The sequence below is a fragment of the Malania oleifera genome, chromosome 3 (genome assembly GCF_029873635.1).
Source record: "Malania oleifera isolate guangnan ecotype guangnan chromosome 3, ASM2987363v1, whole genome shotgun sequence".
NCBI classification, from domain to species: domain Eukaryota; kingdom Viridiplantae; phylum Streptophyta; class Magnoliopsida; order Santalales; family Ximeniaceae; genus Malania; species Malania oleifera.
This window is the reverse complement of record NC_080419.1, coordinates 14,740,343-14,759,451: the sequence shown is the minus strand read 5'-3', so window position 1 is coordinate 14,759,451 and position 19,109 is coordinate 14,740,343. Positions and strand designations below refer to the sequence as shown.

The 19,109-nt window shown below is 38.5% G+C and overlaps 1 long non-coding RNA gene across 1 annotated transcript; it reads left to right on the top strand.

Moving 5' to 3' along the window:
- Positions 1 to 8,878: 8,878 nt before the first annotated feature.
- Positions 8,879 to 18,629, top strand: LOC131150207 (uncharacterized). The gene is made up of 6 exons (XR_009135491.1): positions 8,879 to 10,252; positions 10,351 to 10,392; positions 10,490 to 17,712; positions 17,811 to 17,852; positions 17,950 to 18,013; positions 18,321 to 18,629. It is a non-coding gene; the product is annotated as an uncharacterized LOC131150207 (long non-coding RNA).
- Positions 18,630 to 19,109: the final 480 nt, after the last annotated feature.

The window sequence follows — 19,109 nt, the reverse complement described above, 5'->3', positions numbered from 1 at the left end:
TAGTGGCTGAGGTGGAAAACCAGACCGGGTGAGAGATTCTCAAGTCAAATATTGGGACTGAGTACGCTGGTTTTGTTCAAGAAGTTTTGTGAGCAAGGTAGGTTATATGCAAGGCTTGCAGGGTATTTCTTAGTGAAGTCAGTGAGTATGCCGCATTTCTTGTGTGACCAATCGTCAAAAGAATCACTAGATGGGAAAGTTGCAGGTGAATGGTGGGCAGGTTCTGCGGTAGACTACTCGGTTGTGAGTGGATGTCCACTGGTGCAATATCCTAATGATGGTGGATCTTGGCATCCGGACAATACATCTTTCTGGGTCATATGAAAGGTAGGTGCAATCTTGGTGATCCTATAACAAACAAAGGGGTGATCAAGGACATGACTTTTGTTGTTAAAGTCATAGGCAGCGTACTTAAGTAAAGGAAGAGAAACAAATGCCAGAATACTGCAGTAACAGAAATTACGTTAGAAATGTGGGGAGTTATATCTCAGGTCAATAGTATCACGGTATGAATGGGCATGTGATGCAAATGGAGTAACAGACTCAGGGCAGAGATGACATAGTTCACATTGCAGGGAGTTTTCAACTCGGGAGACCAGCAGGATCACAGCGGGTTCATGTGTACTATCAGACCACTACTCGAGTGTGTGAGTTGGTGAGGCTTCCAATGTGGAAGAGGGTGATAGGATGTCGTGAAGTGATGTATCTTTTGTGTGTGAATAACATGTTATTGGCTGGAAAGGCTTTGACAGAGGCTAATCTTTTGGATACTCTGTTGAAAGTTTTTGACGTGAATGTGTTGGGTACTGCCAAGATGGTTCTTGGTTTGCTTATTTTCTTGAAAAAAACTGTAGGGAGATTGGTGTTATCTCAGGGTGGCTTCGTCCATAGAGCTACAGGGAAATTGATGTTATCTCACGGTGACTTTATGGACGGAACTGCAAGGAGATTTTTGTTTGCTATCTTATGGGAGTTCTGTGAAGAATCTATATGGAATATCTACCGCTCGGTACCCAAGGAAGAGTTGTGATGTCCGGGATATGTTAAAGGTCCTCCATGATTGTGTAAAGGAGTGTTTTAGCAAGCAACAGAGTGAACCATCAATTATTAGTTTTGTTGAAGATTATGTAGGGGGCTTTGGTAATATAAGGCTTGCAACAGCTTTTGGGTTTACTGTTGTGGGATGGTCTTATTGGAAGCATAGGATGAAGTCTTTGGGTATTGCACCTACAACTATATCAGGGTTGATGGCAGAAGCTAAAGCTATCATCGGAATGTTCAAGCGGCGTTACTTGGACTTGGTGCATGTCTCCAAGTGCTAGAAGGGAGACGGTCTCAAACGAATGTTCAGAGTTCAAGGTGGAGCACTCAGATATATTTTTCGGGTTCTCGTAAAGGTCGTATAATCGGGAAGGTGGAGATTGTTGTTTATGGTATGTCTCTTATACTTCGGGAGTTTATAAACAAAGGGAAAAACATATGGATGTGGTCTTGGTATAGGGTAGCAGTAAAGACTTATCGACGATGAAACACCGAGAGCCAGGAAATATCATAGTTTAAAAACTCGTCAATGAGTTATCTTCTCTAGCTTGTCGATGAGTGACATGTTTTCGTCAACAAGTGGTAGTTGGGTAATGAGAAAATATTTGAATTTTGAATGTAAATGGTGTGACAATTGGGGATTCGGGGGGGGATGTCTCCAAGGGCTTGTTCTATCTATCTATCTATATGTGTGTGTGTGTGTGTGTGTGTGTGTGTTTGGGGATATTTTGATAAGTAAGAGAATAAGAGAGAGTAAGAGAAGGAGAGAAGACCATTGTATTCTGAGTCTTTGATTTTCATAGTGAATCTCTTGCCGATTGCTCCCGTGGATAAGTAAGAGAACAAGAGAGGGTTAGAGAAGGAGAGAAGACCATGGTTGGCCTACCAGGCTAAGTCAAAACAATTCTCATTTGTAGTACAATTGACCCACCGCAGTCTGGTTCGAACCCAGGGGTGGTCAACATCTCTCTCCAGGCCCAATTGACTTCCAATACCGACACTCTCCCCGAGAAGTGTGGTTATAGTGACTCATACCCATAAATAAATTCTTATAATCACTTATATTATCAGGGGATTTAATTGGATAAAAACTGGACTTATAGGCAAAAGTTGGGAGGATTCGGGCGACCGAACCCTTAACCGGTTAGAAGGTTGACTTGGTTTCGGGCGACCGAACCATTTTGGTCGTAGTGTCCTACGACAACTGAACCGTTGATCTGACCTTTCTTAACAACTCGGTAGCCCGAACTTATACGTTCAAAATAGCCTCGAGCAACTGAACACATGAGTTCGGTTACCCGAACTTCAGAACAGGCACCCAAATCTCGGACAGTGTGGAAACCGCCTTGGTTCAACAAACGAACCCATGCTCAGGCGACCGAACTTCAAAAACTAACTTTTTTCATTGTCTCTGTTTGAGCGACCGAACCATGGTTTAGCCACCCGAAACTCTCGGGTTGAAATAATTTGTATCGTGGTAAGCACGATTAAACGGGGTTAATATTTCCTAATGGTTTTAAAACAATATTAATAATTCCCCCCATGTCCTTAGCGGTTATAATTTGCCCTACTTTTATATATAGGGGGACATTTGTGAAAATTAGTATAGGATTAGCAAGATCATTAGTGAAAAATCCTTTTAAATTCAAATAGCTTATTTTTCTTATACTACTTCAAATACTCTCATATACACCTTCCTGTGATCAATCCAAGTATTGTGAGAGTTCTTATTGTGGTAGTCTTCTATTTTGCATTGCTTAAAACTCTCATCTTTGTGGTTGTTGATTGTTTGATTTTTGAGAGTCAAGCAAGAGTATTTCCCACATAATTAACTTGATAAATCTTGTGTTGGGAAAACTCATAAGCTTGAGGATCTTAGCATTGTCATTGCAAGATTTCCTAAAGTAATAATTTTTATGTGCAAAGAATTTTTACAAGCTATATTTCAAACAAATCTTGTGCTTATTTCATTTAGGAAAATATTTTGAGTTAGTTTGAATATTTTTATCAGCATCTTTGAAACCCCAATCTGAATATTGAGATTTTTGATATCTTGTTTCAAAGAAATAGCTTGTTTGAACACTCTTAAGCATATTTGAGAATATACATTACTGAGTGTTGATAACACACATACACATCATTGAGCTTACAATTCCTATATTGTTGATGTGTGGTTGATTGAGTAAACTGTGCATATTGTAGTACATATCTTCTTGTTGAAGAAGCATATTTCGTGTACGTAACTTTTCATACATTTATTGTATTCTAGGCATGGGTATGAAGAGAGAGACTAGCCCTGTTGAGTAATCCCGGATTGGCTTAGACCCGATTAGGAAAGTTAGGTGCACCATCCTGGTAAGGTGTAGGTTGAGGTCAGCCCCGCTAATTGACCTGGTTGTAAGTGGTGCCGCTCCACCTGTTCAGTGAGCCATAGTGGAATCCTTGTCCTAGTGAGCCAAGGTGGAACGTAGGCACTTTGGCCGAACCATGATCACAAATAGTGTGTGCTATTTATTTTTTCTATACTTTATATAACTGCACGTGTATGTTTTATTCATGATTGCATAGACAGACCCTAGGTTGTGTATTACTGCTGCTAGACTATTGACCTTGGGAAAAATTTTTAAATCTCCAATTCACCACCCCTCTTGGGATTGCACCAAAGCTAACACTCTTATTTTTTTTCTTTTATTTTTTGGGTTTGGATTATTACAATTTATACAGAATTTCAATCGGATAGCATGGATGCAACAACTTGGAATGAATTGGAAGCAATCATTCGTCTTTGTTTGACTAAGGATGTGTTGTATCACGTCGTGGATGAGAATTCTCCGGCATTACTTTGGTAAAAATGGGAATGCCGATATATGTCTAAGGGCTCGCCAAAATCTACAAATGTAGTGGAGAAAGACTCAGAATGTAGTATTAAAGATATGTTATGTGTTTCATCGGGTTCGAAGTGCCTCATGGGTGATTCTTGAATCTTAGTCACTTGATGCTTTTATCCTATAAAATGGTTTGACATCTACAGATTAGTTTATAATGGTTGTATTTTGATGGAAAATAATTTTTTAGGCAAAATATTTGTTATTAGAAATGTCAAAATAAAAATGTATAATGGTGTTGTAAAAGTCATATGTGATGTAAAACATGAATCAGGTCTAAGGAAGAATGGTTTTTTCAATTGAAATTTTAGACCGTAATGGATATTGTTATGAGTCTAAATGTGAAGAAATGAAAATGTGTGGTAACTTGATAGTGATGAAAGGGGATAAAGGAGTGAAAATAATCTTTGCACTACGGGATGTTATAGTTCTAGGTGGAGTTGCAACTGTTGAGTTTGAGTTAGGTTTCTTGTGGCAAATGCAGTTAGAGCATATGGGTGACTACATGTATTCAAATATTTGAGAACCAATGATGATAGTATCAAGGGATAGACATATGTATTTCGTAGGTTTATCACGAAGGGTCTTGGTTTACTTCATGTAGTGGCTGAAGTGGAGAACCAGACCGAGTGAGAGATTCTCAAGTCAAACATTGGGGCTGAGTACGTTGGTTTTTTTCAAGAAGTTTTGTGAGCAGGGCAGGTTATATGCAAGGCTTACAAGGTGCTTTTTGGTGAAGTCAGTGAGTATGGTGCATTTCTCGTGTGACCGATCGTCAAAAGTATCGCTAGATGGGAAAGTTGAAGGTGAATGGTGGGCAGGTTTTGCGGTAGACTACTCGGATGTGAGTGGATGTCCACTAGTGCAATATTCTAGTGATGAAGGATCTAGGCTTGGTGTTGTGTCCAGACAATAAATCTTTCTGGGTCATATAAAAGGTGAGTGCAAATTGGGTGATCCTATGACAAACAAAGGGGTGATCAAGGACATGACTTTTGTAGTTAAAGTCATGGGCATCATACTCAGGTAAAGGAAGAGAAACAAATGCCAGAAAACTGCAGTAGCAATAGTCATGTTATTTAGGTGGAGTTAGGGACTCGAGGGAGAAATGCGGGGAGTTCTATCTCAGGTTAATAGTATCACGGTATGAATGAGCATGTGATGCAAGTGGAGCAATAGACTTAGAGCAGAGATGACATAGTTCATATTGTAGGGAGTTTTCAGCTCGGGAGACCAGCAAGATCACTGTGGGCTCATGTATACTATCAGATCACTACTCAGGTGTGTGAGTTTGTGAGGCTTCTAGTGTGGAAGAGGGTGATTGGATGTCGTGGAGTGATGTATCTGTTGTGTGTGAATAACTTGTTATTGATTGGAAAGGCTTTGACTGAGGCTAATTTGTTAGATACTCTTTTGAAAGTTTTTGACATAAATATGTTGGGTACGACCGAAATGCGTCTTGGTTTGCTGATTTTCTTGAAAAAAAAAAAAACTGCAGGAAGATTATTGTTATCTGGGGGTGGTTTTGTAGACAAGGCTATAGGGAGATTGGTGTTATGTCAAGGTGGCTTTGTGGATAGAGCTATAAGGAAATTGATGTAATCTTAGGGTGGCTTTTTGGACGGAACTACAGGGAGATTTTTGTTTCCTATCTTATGGGAGTTTTGTGAAGAATCTATATCGAATGTCTACCGCTCGGTGCCTAAGGACGAGCTATTATGTCCGTGATATGTTAAAGGTTCTCCATGATTATGTAATGGAGTGTTTCAGCAGGTAACAGAGTGAACCATCAATTATTAGTTTTGTTGAAGATTATACAGGGGACTTTGATAATATAAGGCTTACAATAGTAGAAGCTGAAGCTGCCATCGGCATGTTGAAGCGGCGTTACTTGGACTTGGTGCATGGCTCCAAGTGCTTGAAGGGAGACGGTCTCAACCGAATGTTCAAAGTTCAAGGTTGAGTAGTCACATATATTTTTCTGGTTCTCCTAAGGGGCGTATAATCGCCAAGGTGGAGATTGTTATTTATAGTTTGGCTCTTATACTTCGGGAGTTTATAAACAAAGGGAAAAACATATGGATGTGGTCTTGGTGTAGAGCAGCAGTAAAGACTCATCGACGATGAAATACCGAAAGCCAAAAAATATCAGAGTTTGAAGACTCGATCGTCGATGAGTGCTTCCAAAACACCGAGAGCCAGGAAATATCAGAGTTTAAAGACTCGTCAACAAGTGGTCTGCTTTGGCTCATCAACGAGTGCCCTGCTTTCGTCAATGAGTGGTCGGTGGGCTGCGAGAAAATATTTGAATTTTGAAAGTAAATGGTGTGACAGTTGGGGATTCCGCCGCGGGGGGGGGGGGGGAGTCTCCGAGGGCTTGTTATGTATATGTTCTTTTGGGGATATTTTGATAAGTAAGAGAATAAGAGAGGGTGAGAGAAGCAGAGAAGACCATTGTATTCTAAGACTTTGATTTTCATAGTGAATCTCTTGCTGATTGCTCCTGTGGCGGTTGGCTTTGTCGAACCACATTATTCCTGGGGTCGTTGCACTTATCTTTACTCTCTTTATCTTGCTATGGTTGTGGAATTTTTCTCTTTATCACCATTTTTTGTTTGTTGCAAGTATGTATGTGTGATCTTTTGTACAATGTTCATTCTACTGCGCATTGTTAAGAGAGGTTGCTCTTATTTTTCACAACAACATTATATGTGCTAGATTCAATAAAGGTGATAGTAACTCTATAAATCATTAATGTGTCCAATGAGTTACCCACTTAACCCATAAATGTTCTTTTATTTTTTTAAAAATAGATCATATTTTTCAAAATATTAAAGATAAAAATAATAAATAATCAAAATAATTTCTTTCTGAAAAAAATTAACTCACATATTGTGAAATTTAAAGATAACGAAGATAAATAAATACTTCTTAAAAATAATTTAACTCCTATTAATTTTATATATGTTTAACAAGTATACATTTTTATGATCCATTACTAATTAGATGGATTCAGGTTGATATTTTACGCATATGTTAATAAATAGGTCAATTCAAACTTAAATCCATATAAACCCCGCCAACTAACAACCCAACCCAAACCTAACCAGATGACCCATTTTGTCAGCCCTAGTGTGTGTGAGTGAGAGAGAATGAGAGAGAGAGAGATGCAAATAATGTCATTGCAAAAGTGGATAGGGCCCACATTATGTATGAAAAATAGTAATTTTCGATTCAACCAATTGAAATCCTTGGTTGTATGCGAAACCATTTGTAATGGACAATCAGCTTAATTTGTTTTTTTCCATGGATCAATTAAGTAAACTAGACAAATATTAAGACAAAGAGAAAGTTAACTAACGTAGAATCCTATGCATGCATAAAAAGAAAAAGAAATCACATATACATGTGTGTGTGTATTGCTTAAATTATTATTTAGTTATAGTTAGTCCATTCATTTTAACTTGTTGCAAAAATATCAAACAATTATTGCAATTTACTAACTCAATCTTTCTAACAAAACTTAGTTTCAGAAAAAAGGGTTAAATCCAAAAAGAAGAAAAAAAAAAAAAAACTAACTTTTTCTCTTATACTAAAGAAATCACTAACAGCTTGTTTGGTTAAGTGGAATAGTTACTCCTTGAAATAAGATAAAATATAGTTTAAGTTTTGTGACTCAAGGGAATAGTTATTCCATATATACTCATAATTATTTCATTCAGTGTGTAATAAAAAAGTAAGAGATATTCTAATGATAAAGTTTAGGAATAGTTATTTCTTGTCTATTTCGTATTATAAACTCATAAAATATTTCATATTATTATTTGTTTTGTAGTAACAGAAAAATTTCTTGTATAATATTAATTGTAATTAACCTACTAAAACTAAATTATTCTTACAATAGATATTCTGCAAACAAACGTAACCTAAGAATCCAAATATACTAGTAAAACTAATTCCACTTTTAAATTAATTTCATTCTCTTGTAAATATACTGAATTATATAAATTTCATTATCTTGTAAATTATTAAAGTCACTTTCACCTTAGATTATGAACTTAATTAAACAACTTGGGAAAGATTGACTAAGAATTGCAAGTGATAAGTTAAATCGGAGCTTTTAAATTCAATGAAAATATTACTTTGATAAAAAAATATATTAGCTATTATTTTAAGAAATTTTCTAAAACAAACATATAAAATGAAAAAAAAATTATGTTTTTTTAAATTTAAATTTTTGATAGATGAAAGTACATTTTAGATTTTGGTTGGCCCCAAAATTTTGGTTAAATTTGATAGTGCACATGTGCATATATATATATATACAAACTAAAATTGAAATTTTTATTTTACCTTTGATAATTTCGATATAGTAATTCTATTATCTAACAAATTTAAAAAGTATTTCTATAAATTAAAATTTTAAATTTAAGCAAATAAAAAATTTTGTTTTCTTTTGATTGTATTTTTTTTCTTTTGTTTTGTGGAAACTTATTGAAATGTCAGTTAAAATTTTTCATCTCTCCAAGCTTATTCAATTAAACTCACCATATAACATGAAAATGTTTTTTAATAATTTATAGGAGAATAAATTTATTAGTGGTAAAATAAGTTTAGACAATATAATTGGGTTCTTAGTATTTTTATTTTAACGTTGGTAGATGGAAATGTAAAAGGAAAAAGCAAGTGGAATTTATGGATTTAAAACAATAGTTTTTCACTAAATCTTGAGGGAGGGATTGACATGGTTAATTGCATATAAAATTTTTTAGCCATGCAATGGGTGCTACTAAACTTTTTGTTTGTCATGATTGTAGGTCTTGTATACAATCAAATATGGAGAGCATGTGAGGTAAATCTTGTCCATTTCAATGTTTGCATTATCATTAATTGCATCTCCCTCTCTCTCTCTATTATTATTATTTTTTTTTTTTTTTTGTCATGACTGTGTGGGTTTGTGTGTGCATAAGGTGTATATAAGTAGCTTAGGCCTCATTGAGTGTTTCATCCCTAAAGCAGTGAGAGTTAAGGGGCTATTCTACCTATCACTACTTCTCCCTAAATAGCCCAACCCAATGATCATGGCCAAAATCAAGTTTCCTTGCATCAATTGTGCTTTCCTTCTTATACTAGTTTTGATTCATCATGGAATCATACCTTCTGAAGGAAGGCAATTCATGAAGACAGAGAACGTTGGCAATAATGGGAATGAAATGAGGAAAGATCATATAGCCACAAACTTTATTCTCCACTCTGAACCATTAGCCCACAATCTTGCAGCTACTAATTATTTCAGACCTACAACACCGGGCCCGAGCCCTGGCATTGGAAATCCGCCCCATTAGCCAAAAGCATAGCTGTGTAATTTAGGTGTTTAAACTAGAATAAAGCATTGCTGCTATATGTTAGCTTTATGTGCTGAGTACTTATATCAATGCCCATAAAACATGTAGCTCGATTGGCTATCTAGGACAACACCTCATTGAGTGTGGTGACTAGTTAAAATCATAAGGCCACTATATATATAGTTGGAGCTGCACTATCGTAAGTTCAACGACTTTTTTGTATGGTTGATATTTTAAGATGTTTTCAAGTCACCTTTAATGTTCAAAAAAGGTGAAGTGCTCATTGTTTGTTTGAATGTTTTATTATTAAGAGATAACATTAATAGGTTCTACTTTTTTTGTTTGAATGTTTTATTATTAAGAGATAACATTAATTGGTTCTACTTTCTTTTTTTTTCTTGTTTCATGCATTTAGTCAAGAAACGAATTCACCGAGAAGAAAATATAGTCGTTAATCAAGCCTCAAGAATGATTTCATTATCTATAGTAATCGGGAAAAATAAAATAAAATAATAATAAAATAATAAAATAATAAAATAAAATAAATTAATTAAATTAACAAGTAAAATGAATAGTATGATAAGGAAATATATATATATATATATATATGTAAGTTATTATGATATATATGTAATATATATAAAGTTGTACAAGCTTCTCCAAGAAGCTTTGCTTCAATTAAGTAAGTTATTATATTATTAAAATATATAATTGTACAAGCCTCTCTAGGAAGGCCCATTGTTCTCTCTCTCTCTCTCCCTCCTACGACTCTCTCTCTCTCTCTCTCTCTCTCTCTCTCTCTCTCTATCTCTCTCTCTCTCTCTCTCTCTCTCTCTCTCTCTCTCTCTCTCTTCGATTTCAGGCCAGTTTTAAGCCGGATCGACAAACCAAAGCCACCACGACGCTCCTGGTAAAGTTCTCTACAAGTCTGCCGAAGCGGATCGTCAGGGAAACGAAGTTAGATTTTATCCTAAATCCAAGGTAAGGTTTTATACTCAATATTTGGATTTTTGACAGTTGAAGAAAGTGATATACGCATAAAAATACTTAACTTTAATGCTGAAAATTTTCATTTCCAGGGATGTTGAATTGGGAACGTTGGGAATCATCCCTAAGTTGAGGTAAGGCTTTTAAGCTGAATTTGACTTAACGGTAGTTATGAGACGTGTTATGCACGTAGAAATATTGAAATTTAATACTGAGAGTTTTTGTTTCCAGGGTTGTTGAGTTGGGAACCTTGCGGGTGCAGGGAAGATTTTCTTAGGGTCTTTGCAGGAATCAGGTAAGGGGATAAACTAAACTAGTTCTTCTTGAGAAAATGCATGTATAAATATATATGTAGCATTTGGTTTTAGGAAAAATATATATATTTATATATATTTATGATTTATATTTGGAAAATACAGTTTAAATGATGATATGTTGAATACGTGGAAAATTTGTTCAGTGTGGCATGAGTATAAAAATGTTGTGAAATACTATTTTCTGGGAATGTGGATGATATGAATTTTTATGATAGAAAATCGGCGTACGGGCCGAGATTTTTATATGATTTGCCAGTGTACGGGCCGCGCTATGTGACTGTGATGTGCCAGCGTACGGGCTGTGCTATGATTTGCTGACGTACGGGTCGTGCTATATGACTGTGATTCGCCAACGTACGGGCTGTGCTATGATTTCCCGGCGTATGAGCCGTGGTATGTGACTGTGATTTGCCGGCGTACGAGCCGTGCTATGTGGATGTGATTTGCTAGTATACGGGCTGTGCTATGTTTGCCGGCGTACGGGCCGAACTATGATAAAATGTGTAATATCGGCGTATGGGCCGATGATTTTCATCATACATGTATACATGCAAAATGATATGAATGATGTGAAAATAAATGATATGAGATATCTATGTCTCACAATTTTAGTATATGTTATATGATATCAGAACCTGGTTGGCTTGGTCTAGGCTAGCACTTGCACGGTACCGCTGCTATATGTCCATGGTCTTCGTGATCATGATATTTGTGTTAACGCCATTGTATGGAGTGGTGTGAGATTAGATGGTCGATGGGGTTTATAAGAAGTGTGCTGATCGCCCTTGGTGTATAGACCAGGTCTGGCAGACCCATAGGACTTACAGACTATGTTTGACTTGGCAGTGGTCGGCCAACCATTATAAGGTCCCGCCTTCGGGCCACTCAACCCAGTCATGTGGGGGTAATACATGACAACAGCCAACTAACCTACCAGGAATGTTTTTGTGATATTAGTATTGTATGAGATGAGATATGTTTATGAAAATGCAATATGTTCTGCCATGTGTTGATATATATATATATATATATATATATGTTTTCCAGATTTGATGAAATAGTACTGAATATGTTATGTATGAGATATGTTGAACACAGAATACTCATGTTGCCACACACTAGTATTAGTTTATTTCCCTTACTGAGAGGTGTCTCACCCCTAAATCTTATTAACTTTTCAGGAACCCCAGATAGGAGAGCGGGAAAAGCCCCACTGATATAGTACTCTTTAATCTGCCCTTTTTGAAGGGTAAGTTTTGTAGGGGCAGTTAGATTTTTGGGGAAATGTCCCTAGGTTTTATTTTTGGGATGTATATACTGAGATACAATAGTTATGGTAACTCTGGTATTGTGATGTATGATATGATGGTATGTATATGATTGTATATTTTCTGCTGTTTAGGCTTCCGTTTTGTGCTCTGATGTATCCCTGTTACCCACGGATCCAGGTGGATGGTGACCTACTGAGCTGGAATGTATGACGTTGATATTGTTATTATAAAAAAAAAATATAGAAAATGAACAGGTCGTGACAGTTTGGTATCAGAGCCTAGGTTGCTAGGTTCTGTAGACTTTAGAACGTAGGAGAAACAATACCAGAGTTTAGGAAATAATTTGAGGTTTTGTTCTATAGTGTGGAAGCAGGACTTCCGTGGTAGTTTCTGTGTTTTTCTTGGGGTGACAATTTCAGGAAAACCATAGTAAGCTGTTGTCGGGTTGTGTTCCTAAAATGTAGGACTAGGGATTAGAAATGAGTTAAAAATGTTGAGATAAGTGGTGAGGATAGGTGGGTAAATTATGAGGATAGGATTACTGAATTGCAACTGCTATTTTCCAAGATGGATCCAGAAGGAAATAGTGCCCTTGCGAGTGGCAGTGATGGAGCAGGAGCATCAGGTGCAGCTAGGACCAACTCTGACGCGGTATTACGTAGTGTGGCTCAGCAGGTTATGGCTGAGATCGCTAGGAGTTCGAGGGAGCAGAGTGGTCCATCTGTAGGCCATGGGTGCACCATAGAGAAGTTCACGAAGATAAATCCTCCAGTGTTCTCAGGTGGATTTGATCCTATAGCCACTGAGAACTAGATGTAGGAGATTGAGAAGATCTTGGTTGTACTGCAGTGTACAGAGGAACAGAGGGTCCTCTTTGCCACCTATAGATTGACAGGAGAGGCTGAGAGGTGGTGGACTACGGTGAGACTATTGGAGCAGCAGAGGGTGACTCCGATAGCTATGACATGGGACCGGTTTAAAGATCTGTTCTTTGATAAATATTTTCCAGGTACTGTGAAGGAGGCTAAAGTAGAAGAGTTCCTGAGTCTGAAGTAGGGACAGCTATCCGTCCAGCAGTATGCAGCGCGTTTCATCAAGCTCTCTTGTTTCGCCCCATACATTGTTCCTGATGAGGTGAAGAAGGCAAAGCAGTTTGAGAGAGGCTTGAGGCGGAGTATATTCAAGCAGGTAGTGGTGCTGCGGATCCAGGACTTTGTTGAGTTAGTCGACAGGGCAGCCTTGGCAGAGGTTGGTGAGCGACTTGATGCAGAGGAGCAGGGACAGAGGAAGAGATCTGCATCTACCGGCTATCGACAGGGTCATAGACCAGACCAGTGAAGAAGAGGAAACCATAGCAAAGGACGGAGACAGGAGACGGGAGGACGCGAGATGCAGACAGGGTAGGGTCCTCCAGTCTGTCATATTTGTGGTAGGAGGCACTGGGGAGAGTGTCGAGCTGGTGGTGTAGTGTGCCATCGCTGCGGTAGATCGAGGCATATAGTGCGAGATTGTCCTACCCCACCGGATGCAGCTCCGGTGTGCTATCCCTGTGGTAGATCGGGGCACATGGTATGAGACTGCCCTACCCCACCAGATGCAGTTCCAACTCCTAGACCACATCAGGGAGGCTATTAGGCGCCATATGGGGGTTAGTAGAGGAATACAACACCAGCTAGAGTGTTTACTCTGATGCCGATTGAGGCTGAGACGTTAGGTGACGTAGTGACAAGTATGGTCATTATGCTTTCTTTTAAAGTTATTGCATTATTTGATTCAGGAGCTACACACTCGTTCATGTCTTTGGGGTGTGTTAAATTATGTGGGGTTGAAACAGAATCATTAGATGTTGAACTATTGGTATCTACACCGACTGGGTCGATAGTAAGATGTAGTAGGGTACTTCGAGATTGTCAAGTTGGTATTCAAGGGAAGGCTTTGTCTGCCGATTTGATAGTGCTAGACATGCACGGGTTTGATGTTATATTTATCATGGATTGGCTAGCAGCTAATTTTTCCAACATAGATTGCCGCGCACGAGAAGTGATATTCAGATCTCCGGGGGAAGTAGAATTTAAGTTCGTAGGGTCACAAGTACAATCCCCGCCTCAGCTAGTTTCAGCTATTCAGGCCAGGAGACTATTACTGAGTGGGTGTTAGGGGTTTGTGGCTGTGGTGAAAGAGATGTCAGAAAATGAATTGAAACTTGCTAGCATGCCTATAGTAAAGGAGTTTACAGATGTTTTCCAAGATGAGTTACCAGGCTTGCCACCCGATCGAGAGGTAGATTTTTCCATAGATCTACTTCCAGGTACATCACCTATTTCCAAAGTACCTTATCGAATGGTGCCAGTAGAGTTGGCAAAATTAAAAAATCAATTGGAAGATCTGCTTGATAAGGGCTTCAAACGACCCAGTGTATCTCCGTGGAGAGCTCCGGTGTTATTTGTGAAGAAGAAATATAGGACTATGAGGATGTGTATAGACTACAGGGAAATTAATAAAGTAACAATCAAGAACAAGTATCCTCTACCCCGTATTGACGATTTGTTTGACCAGCTTTAGGGTATACAGGTGTTTTCGAAGATTGACCTCAGATCCGGATACCATCAGGTGAAAGTGAAAGCAGAAGACGTCTCGAAGACGGCCTTCAGGACCCGGTACGGGCATTATGAGTTTCTCGTTATGCCGTTTGGATTGACGAATGCTCCTACGGTATTTATGAACTTGATGAATAGAGTCTTTCATCGATACCTAGACCAATCTCTTGTTGTTTTTATTGATGATGTACTGGTCTATTCGAGGAGCTATGAGGAGCATGAGCACCTGAGGTAGGTTTTGCAGACACTTCGGGAAAAGAAGTTGTACGCCAAGTTTAGTAAATGTGAATTTTGGCTTGAGAAGGTTGTGTTCTTGGGGCATGTTATATTTGGAGACAGTATTTCTGTGGATCCTAGCAAGATTAAGGCAGTAGTGAATTGGGCTAGACCGAGAAATGTCCAGGAGATCAGGAGTTTCTTGGGGCTAGCTAGATATTACCGTCGTTTCGTTGAGGGATTCTCAGCTTTGTCAGGACCCTTGACACGACTAATGAGGAAGAATGTCAAATTTGAGTGGGACGACTGCTGTGAGCAGAATTTTCAAGAGCTGAAGCAGAGGTTAGTCACAGCACCAGTTTTGGTTATCCCATCTGAGGGTGAGGGGTATGTCATTTATTGTGATGCATCCTTGAAAGGACTTGGCTGTGTATTGATGCAGCATGGCAAGGTACTTACGTATGCATCCAAGCAGTTGAAAGAATATGAGAAGAACTACCCTACACAGGATCTTGAATTGGTTGCAGTAGTACACGCATTGAAAATTTGGAGGCATTACCTGTATGGCGAGCAGTGTAAGATTTTCTCTGACCACAAGAGCTTAAAGTATTTCTTCACGCAAAAGGAACTGAATATGAGGCAGAGAAGGTGGCTAGAGTTGATTAAGGATTTTGATTGTACCATCAGTTATCACCCGGGGAAAGCGAAAGTGGTAGCTGATGCATTGAGCAAGAAATCCAAGGAGTCAGTGTTGGCGGCTATGGGGATTCAGCATCCGATCATAATGGATCTGGAGAGATTTGGCATAGAATTAGTAAAGAGTGATCTCCGAGTATGTATTGCCAGCCTAGTGGTACAGCCTACTCTGCAATAAAGAATTAAAGTCGCTCAAAAGGAAGATCCAGTATTAGCAGAGGTGATATGCAGAGTACAGATGGGTCAGGGGGAGGATTTCAGTATTGCAGATGATAGAGTTTTGCAGTTCCATTCCTGATTATGCGTTCCTACCGATACTGAGATCAGAAAGACTATTTTTAGAAGAAGCTCATAGATCTTTGTATACTGTTCATCCTGGTAGTACGAAGATGTATAAAGACTTGCGAGAAACATTCTGGTGGAGTGGCATGAAGAGAGAAATCACCGAGTATGTAGCCCAGTGTTTGACGTGCCAGCAGGTAAAGGCTAAGCACCAGAGGCCGGCAGGGTAGTTGCAGCCGTTATTCATCCCAGAGTGGAAGTGGGATCATATATCGATGGATTTTGTGTCAGGACTGCCGATGGCATTACATGGCCAGAATGCCATCTGAGTGATTGTTGACCGTTTGACTAAAACCGCCCACTTTATACCTATCAAGATCAACTACTCCCTTAACCGTTTAGCGGAGATTTACATTCAGGAGATAGTACGTTCTCATGGGGTGCTAGTATCGATTGTGTCGGATAGAGACCCGCGATTTACATCACGATTTTGGAGGAGTTTGCAGGAGGCTTTGGGGTCTCAGTTATCATTTAGTACGGCATTCCATCCTTAGCCAGACAGGCAAACTGGGAGAACGATATAGATATTAGAGGACATGCTCCGAGCATGTGTATTAGACTTTGGGGGTAGTTGGACTCAGTTCATGTCGCTAGTAGAGTTTGCGTATAATAACAGTTATCAGTCCATCATTGGCATGGCACCATTTGAGGCTCTATACGGTAGGAGATGTCGATCTCCTTTGTTTTGGGATGAAGTGGGTGAGTGACGAGTTGTGGGGCCAGAGTTGGTTCAGCAGGCGCGTGATAAGGTTCGGCTTATTAGAGACAGGATCAGTGCAGCTTAGAGCTGACAGAAGAGTTATGCCGACCATCACCGCAGGAATTTAGAATTCAATGTGGGTAATCATGTGTTTCTAAAGATAGCTCCGATGAAAGGGGTTATGCGATTTGGGAAGAAAGGTAAACTTAGTCCTAAGTTTATCGATCCATTTGAGATTCTAGATAAAGTGGGGCCGGTAGCCTATAGGCTAGCTTTACCACCTGTGTTATCCAGGATCCACGACGTATTCCATGTTGCTATGTTGAGGAAATACGTCCCAGATCCTTCTCATATCATCAGTTATGATGAATTGGAGCTTAGTGATTCACTAGGGTACGAGGAGGTACCAGTACAGATTCTGGATAGGAAAGTACAGGAGCTACGTAATAAGAAAATTTCTCGGGTAAAGGTTTTATGGAGGAATCATGTGATAGAAGAGGCTTCTTGGGAATCCGAGGAGCAAATGGGACAGAGATATCCGCATCTATTCTAAGAAAGTTGATGGGATAAAATGCAAGTAGTTAGGTAGTTTCTTTTACAGGTACATGTAATGGTTTAATTAGTGTAGTATTTTAGTTTTGGGAGAATGGTTTTCTTTTGTATATGTAATCTTCCAAGACTCAAAATCTCGAAATGTAACCACAGTATTCCTCCGCCATGAGTGAGGGTAGGTAATAAAATGAGTAAACCCTTTCCCCTGGTTAAAGGATGGCGAGTTACGGGAACAGTAAATTTCGAGGACGAAATTCTTTTAAGGGGGGAGGAATGTAGTAATCGGGAAAAATAAAATTTAAAAAAAATAAAATAATAATAAAATAATAAAATAAAATAAAATAATTAAATTAACAAGTAAAATGAATAGTATGATAAGGAAAATATATATATTTATATATATATTGAAACATATATATATATATATGTGTGTATATATATACATATATATATATATATATATATAAAGTTGTACAAGCTTCTCCAAGAAGTTTTGCTTCAATTAGTAAGTTATTATAATATTAATATATATAATTGTACAAGACTCTCTAGGAAACCCCATTGTTCTCTCTCTCTCTCTCTCTCTCTCTCTCTCTCTCTCTCTCTCTCTCTCTCTCTCTCTCTCTCTCTCTCTTCGATTTCAGACCAGTTATAAGCCGGATCAACAAACCGAAGCCACCACGACGCTCATGGCAAAGTTCTCTACAAGTCTGCCGAAGCGGATCGTCAGGGAAACGAAGTTGGATTTTATCCCAAATCCAAGGTAAGGCTTTATACTCAATATTTGGATTTTTGACAGTTGAAGAAAGTGATATATGCGTAAAAATACTGAACTTTAATACTGAAAATTTTCATTTCCAGGGATGTTGAATTGGGAACGTTGGGAATCATCCCTAAGTTGAGGTAAGGCTTTTAAGCCGAATTTGACTTAACGATAGTTATGAGAAGTGTTATGCACGTAGAAATATTTAAGTTTAATACTGAGAGTTTTTGTTTCCAGGGTTGTTGAGTTGGGAACCCTGCGGGTGCAGGGAAGATTTTCTTGGGGACTTTGCAGGAATCAGGTAAGGGGATAAATTAAGCTAGTTCTTTTTTAGAAAATGTATGTATAAATATATATGTAGCATCTGGTTTCAGGAAATATATATATATATATATATAATTTATATTTGGAAAATACTGTTTAAATGATGATATGTTGAATATGTGGAAAATTTGTTCAGTGTGGCATGAGTATAAAAATGTTGTGAAATACTATTTTCTGGGAATGTGGATTATATGAATTTTTATAATGGAAAATCGGCGTATGGGCCAAGATTTTTATATGATTTTTCGGCGTATGGGTCGTGCTATGTGACTGTGATTTGCCAGCGTACGGGTTGTGCTATGATTTGTCGACGTACGGGCCGTGCTATATGACTATGATTTGCCAGCGTACGGGTTGTGCTATGATTTGCCGGCGTACGGGCCGTGCTATGTGACTGTGATTTTCCGGCGTACAGGCCGTGCTATGTGGATGTGATTTTCCAGCGTACGGGTTGTGCTATGTTTGCCGGCATACGAGCCAAGCTATGATAAAATGTGTAATACCGACGTACGGGCTGATGATTTTCATGATACATGTATATATGTAAAATGATATGATTGATGTGAGAATAAATGATATGAGATATCTATGTATCACGATTTTAGTATATGTTATATGATATCAGAACCTGGTTGGCTTGGTTTAGGCGAGCACTTGCACGGTACCGCTGCTATATGTCTGTGGCCGTCGTGATCATGATATTTGTGTTAACGCCGCTGTACGGAGTGGTGTGAGATTGGATGGTCGATGTGGTTTATAAGAAATGTGCTGATTGCCCCTGGTGTACGGACCAGGTCTGACAGACCTATCGGACTTATAGACTATGTTTGACTTGGCAGTGGTCGGCCAACCATTGTCAGGTCCCGCCTTCGGGCCACACAACCCAATCATATGGGGGTAATACATGACAACAGCTAGCTAACCTACCAGGAATGTTTTTGTGATATTAGTATTGTATGAGATGAGATATGTTTATGAAAATGCAGTATGTTCTGTCATGTGTTGATATATATATATGTATGTTTTCCAGATTCTACAAAATAGTACTGAATATGTTATATATGATATATGTT